General features: G+C 48.2%; 2 pseudogenes; both read left to right on the top strand.

The window, feature by feature from the left end:
* The first annotated feature begins 2,722 nt into the window (after positions 1-2,722).
* LOC109731404 (protein kinase C and casein kinase substrate in neurons protein 2 pseudogene) lies at positions 2,723-4,604 on the top strand (annotated as a pseudogene).
* Positions 3,389-4,604, top strand: LOC142876341 (protein kinase C and casein kinase substrate in neurons protein 2 pseudogene; annotated as a pseudogene).
* Positions 4,605-5,548: the final 944 nt, after the last annotated feature.

Below are 5,548 nucleotides of genomic sequence, written 5' to 3'. Positions count from 1 at the left end.
TGCCTGCTCTAGTCTCATATCTTTAATTTATTCAACAAGTATAGACAGTGGTATTATCTACTGCCTGTTGTAAATATATATTTTATTTTTCTTTATGGGTTAAATTGGCGTGTATGGATACCCTAGGACACAAAAAGCATATGTATAATGTTTCAGTAAATTGTGAAAGGAACATCATTGAATTGCTGGGCACTTTCATAAATTTGGGACTGCCTCTCTGTTCTTCAACACAAGGCCATGTAGGTGTCTTTCAGAGAGTATATTTTTTCCAGCTTTGGATTGAAACAGTTTTAAAAAAAGAAAAACTTTTTTTTTTTTTTTTTTTGAGACAGAGTCTCACTTTGTTGCCCAGGCTAGAGTGAGTGCCGTGGCGTCAGCCTGGCTCACAGCAACCTCAAACTCCTGGGCTCAGCGAGCCCAGGCATGCGCCACCATGCCCGGCTAATTTTTTGTATATATATTTTTAGTTGGTCAATTAGTTTCTTTCTATTTTTGGTAGAGACGGGGTCTCGCTCAGGCTGGTTTCGAACTCCTGACCTTGAGCGATCCGCCCGCCTCGGCCTCCCAAAGTGCTAGGATTACAGGCGTGAGCCACCGCACCCGGCAAAAAAAGAAAAACTTTTAATTTATGTAGACAGCAAAAGCAGGAGTACAAAATGTGCCAGGTTTTTTCCACAGGATGGCGCCAAAAGAGGCCATGTGACTGCAACACATATGGTAGAACATCCTATTGCTGAGGAGTTGATGTCATGCTGCAGATGAAGAGTTTTATTGCTTGTAGCTTATACCTGAAATGAGAGGTAGAAAGTCTCATTCCTCATCAGAGGAAACTACCTTGTAACAGCCTCCATGGTAGGTAGGAAGGTGAGTGGGAGAAGGCCTTGGAGCACCCCCTGATGAAACCCTCCCTGCACTCATGTTCTTAGGTGGATTACAGGACTTAGATCAGCTGGTGTTAAATCCTGGTCTATGTGGCACATATGAAGACATGCAAGTTCCCAGGCAGCCATGATGCAGTCATTCCCCTGAAGAAAGAACTATTAAGTTGACAACAAAACAAGGACAGAGACCAGGCGGGTGGCTCACGCCTGTAATCCTAGCACTCTGGGAGGCCAAGGCGGGCGGAATGCTTGAGGTCAGGAGTTCGAAACCAGCCTGAGCAAGAGCGAGACCCCATCTCTACTATAAATAGAAAGAAATTAATTGGCCAACTAATATATATATATAGAAAAAATTAGCCGGGCATGGTGGCGCATGCCTGTAGTCCCAGCTACTTGGGAGGCTGAGGCAGGAGGATTGCTTGAGCCCAGGAGTTTGAGGTTGCTGTGAGCTAGGCTGACGCCACAGCACTCACTCTAGCCTGGGCAACAAAGTGAGACTCTGTCTCAAAAAAAAAAAAAAAAATGAGGACAGAAATTGATAAAATACCTTGGAAGACAGAAGAGTTTAGTTCTTAAGTACTTCAAGGGCAGAGATATTATCTAGTTCATTTTTGATTCCTTGGCACCTGACCTAACACAAGTTTGCTGAATGAATAAATGGTTGTAAATGCATAATTTGTTTAGAAATAAGGGAAGACTTATTTCTGGAGATAGAAACATGAACACTTTGTTCTCTAGCAGTGCCAGGGAACTTTATTTTATGTTAAAAATACAAAAGAACAAATAGAACCAGCCAATTCTCAAAATCACTCATTCAACAAGAACTCTGCTACACGCTGAGGATACAATGGTGTAGTCATTTATCTCTTGTCTCTGAGCCTCATACCAGCCTCATTCCCTATCCTGATCTGTAAGCAGGATAGGGAGGCCACAGACATCACTTCCGAGGGTCCTACTGCCAATTGGAAGAACTGATCCAAAGGTAGGAGAAGCACAGTTAAAGGTTTTAATGCTTTAGTTAATACTGGAAACTACAGTATTGTGATGATGAATTTTATGTATCAACATTACTGGGCTGCAAGGTGCCCAGATATTTGGTCAAATGTTATTCTGAGTGTGTTTGTGAGGGTGTTTGGGATGAGATTAAAAATTGAATCATAGACTAGGTAAGGCAGATTGCCTTCCCTAATGTGGGTGACGTTCATCTGATCAATTGAAGGCATGATGAGAACAAAAATGGCTGACCCTCCCTTAAGAGGTGCTCCCCCTGTCTGACTATCTTAAGCTAGGACATTGGTTTTTTCTGGACTTCAGACTCAAACTGAAACAATGGCTCTTCTTGGGTCTCAAGTCTGCCAGCTTTTGGACTGGAGTTCACACCATTGTCTTTCCTAGGTCTCTAGCTTACAGAAAGCAGAACTTAGGACTTCGTCTCCATAATCACATGAGCCAATTCTTACAATAAATACACATATATTAATATATACATACACATATACATATACATTCTATTGGTTCGGTTTCTCTGGAAGGTCCTAATACAGGTTCAGAAAGTTTGAAAATTATGCAATGCATTTTTATTAAGAATTCATTCTCCACACCTGTGCACGCCGAGCTCCTCAACAGCATCTGTGAAGAAGGGCTGGGCCATCATCCCCAGTCCAGATGAGGACGGGGAAGCTGAGGACTGAGACTTGCCCAAAGCCACATGGATTATAAAAGGCTGCTCTTCAATTGATCTAATCCAGGAGCTCGCAAATGGTTTATCTACGGATATTGAGCATCCGAAGTTGAATCCCTGAATCTAAGCATTCCCTGCTGCTCCTTCACCCTTTGAAGAAATGTCTGTCATGTATGATGATTCCGTTGGAGTAGAATTGTCCAGCGATAGCTTCTGGGAGTTTGGGAACTATAAGCGGACCGTGAAGCGGATTGACGATGGCCACTGCCTGTGCGGTGACCTCATGAACTGCCTGCACGAATGGGCACGCATTGAGAAGGCGTACGCACAGCAGCTCACCAAGTAGGCCCGGCGCTGGAGGCAGCTTGTGGAGAAGGAGCCACAATATGGGACGGTGGAGAAGGCCTAGATGGCCATGATGTACGAGGCAGAGAGGGTGAGCAAGCTACACCTCGAGGTGAAGGCCTCGCTGATGAATGAAGACTTTGAGAAAATCAAGCACTGGCAGAAGGAAGCCTTTCACAAGCAGATGATGGGGGGCTTTAAGGAGACCAAGGAAGCTGAGGACGGCTTTCGCAAGGCACAGAAGCCCTGGGCCAAGAAGCTGAAAGAGGTGGAGGCAGCAAAGAAAGCCCATCACACAGCGTGCAAAGAGGAGAAGTGGGCCATCTCATGAGAGGCCAACAGCAAAGCAGACCTGTCCCTCAACCCTGAACAGCTTAAGAAATTGCAAGACAAAGTAGAAAAATGCAAGCAAGATGTCCTTAAGACCAAAGAGAAGTATGAGAAGTCCCTGAAGGAGCTTGACCAGGGCACACCCCAGTACATGGCGAACATGGAGCAGGTGTTTGAACAGTGCCAGCAATTTGAGGAGAAGCGCCTGTGCTTCTGGGAGGTTCTGCTGGAGGTTCAGAAGCACCTAGACCTGTCCAATGTGGCCAGCTACAAAACCATTTACCGCGACCTGGAGCAGAGCATCAGGGCAGCCGACGCGATGGAGGACCTGAGGTGGTTCAGAGCCAATCATGGGCCCCGCATGGCCATGAACTGGTCGCAGTTTGAGGAGTGGTCTGCAGACCTGAATCGAACTCTCAGCCGGAGAGAGAAGAAGACTGCTGACGGTGTCACCCTGACAGGCATCAACCAGACAGGCGACCAGTCTCTGCAGAACAAGCCCAGCAGCAACCTTAGTGTCCTGAGCAACCCTGTGCAATCCATGCAGTCACAGTCCAGCTACAACCCCTTCGAGGACGAGGACGACACAGGCAGCACCGTCAGTGAGAAGGAGGACATTAAGACCAAAAATGTGAGCAGCTTCGAGAAGACCCAGAGCTACCCCACCGACTGGTCAGATGATGAGTCCAACAACCCCTTCTTCTCCACGGATGCCAACGGAGATTCAAACCCGCTTGACGAGGACACCACTTCAGGGATGGAAGTGCGAGTCCAGGCCCTTTATGACTACGAGGGCCAGGAGCATGACGAGCTGAGCTTCAAGGCTGGGGATGACCTGACCAAGATGGAGGATGAAGATGAGCAAGGCTGGTGCAAGGGACGCTCGGACAGTGGGCAGGTTGGCCTGTACCCTGCGAATTACGTGGAGGCGATCCAGTGACAGGCTATGGGGCAGGCCAGCAGACGGACAGAGGTGGCAGGCCAGGAGCTGCGGTGCCTCTAGCCGGCCACGTGGGCATCCACTCGTGTTCCCGCAGAAGATGAAGGTTCCATTGTTCTTGGCTTCAGGGTGTCCCTGGCAGGCGGATGAGCTGGTCACTTCACTGGGGACTCGGCACCCTTCCAAGTGCAGCTGGAGGATCTGAGCGGAACAGCAGAGAAGGAGCCGGCCCTGCCGCCGCCCGCCGCGTCGCTGGCTTATCATGGATCTGTATGCTCTCGACCGTGTCTCCTCTCCTCGCAGTCACTGGGTTACGCTGATTCTAGTTCACTGATCACTTTCTCTGGCGAGTCCTGTCACTTGCAACTTAAATGAACAAACTTACATGCCATTCTCTGAGTAAAGATTTTGAGGTTTTTAATTTAAAGGCTGTATACAGTTATACTTTTTTTTATACCTGTTCTTCCATTCATTCATACATAAATTACCACACAGATGGATGGGCACCAGTCTCCAGGAATCGCTGTCTCCGTTGTGTGCTACGCTGTTGCCCAGCCTCGCCTCTGCGCGGGTGAGCGGCGGGAGACCGTCGCGGAAAGGTGGGCGCGTGTCACGGGCTCCCCGCGCCCTCTGTGCTCCGGCGTCTGAACGCAAGTGTCGGATACAGCCGTACGCAGTGCTCCCTAAATCGCCATATTTAAAAACTGTCACTCTAACCTTGCTTAAAACTTTACTCTTTTACAAATTAACAGTCTTAACAGTGAGTTGGAAGGTTAAAAAGTAAGAAGACTAACTTTTCAAGCAAACGCATCTGTGTATATTATTTGTGTCCGGAGAAATCTAAAAAGCTTGTCTACTGTTTTAATGAGATTTGACAGCTTTTGACAGTGGCTTTCATTTGTAAAGTGCGTGAAGTCTGCGGCATGCAGGCACAGGCCTGGCTGGCCGCTGGCCCTGCCCCCAGGCGCAGACGTGGGGGGCCTGTAGCACAACACTGTAAAACGCCCGTGTTTTTGCACCCGTCGCACGCTTCCCAGCCATCTGTGTTCCCTGTGGGCAAACAAAAGCTGGATCTCACCCACAGCACAGGCCTCTCTGAATGTCCTTAGTCGCCAGAGAGCCAGGGGTGCTGTGGCCAGAGCTACACTGTGGTCACGTGGCAGGCGGGTGGGGCCGGGCAAGATTCTATTTTATGTAACTCAGACGAGGTGCCGCTCCTGCCGCCATCACGAGCTATGCATTTCTGCCCTTTCCAGCAAGCTCGGCGTCTTGCTCTGAAAGTGGATGTGTGTCTGTGTCTGTCATGAAACTTACCAGCAGAAACCCTCACTCCTATGCTACAGATTTACCAAAAATTGTTGTCTTTTTAGT

This window comes from Microcebus murinus, chromosome 15 (genome assembly GCF_040939455.1).
Source record: "Microcebus murinus isolate Inina chromosome 15, M.murinus_Inina_mat1.0, whole genome shotgun sequence".
Lineage (NCBI taxonomy): Eukaryota > Metazoa > Chordata > Mammalia > Primates > Cheirogaleidae > Microcebus > Microcebus murinus.
This window is presented reverse-complemented; position numbering and strand designations above follow the sequence as displayed.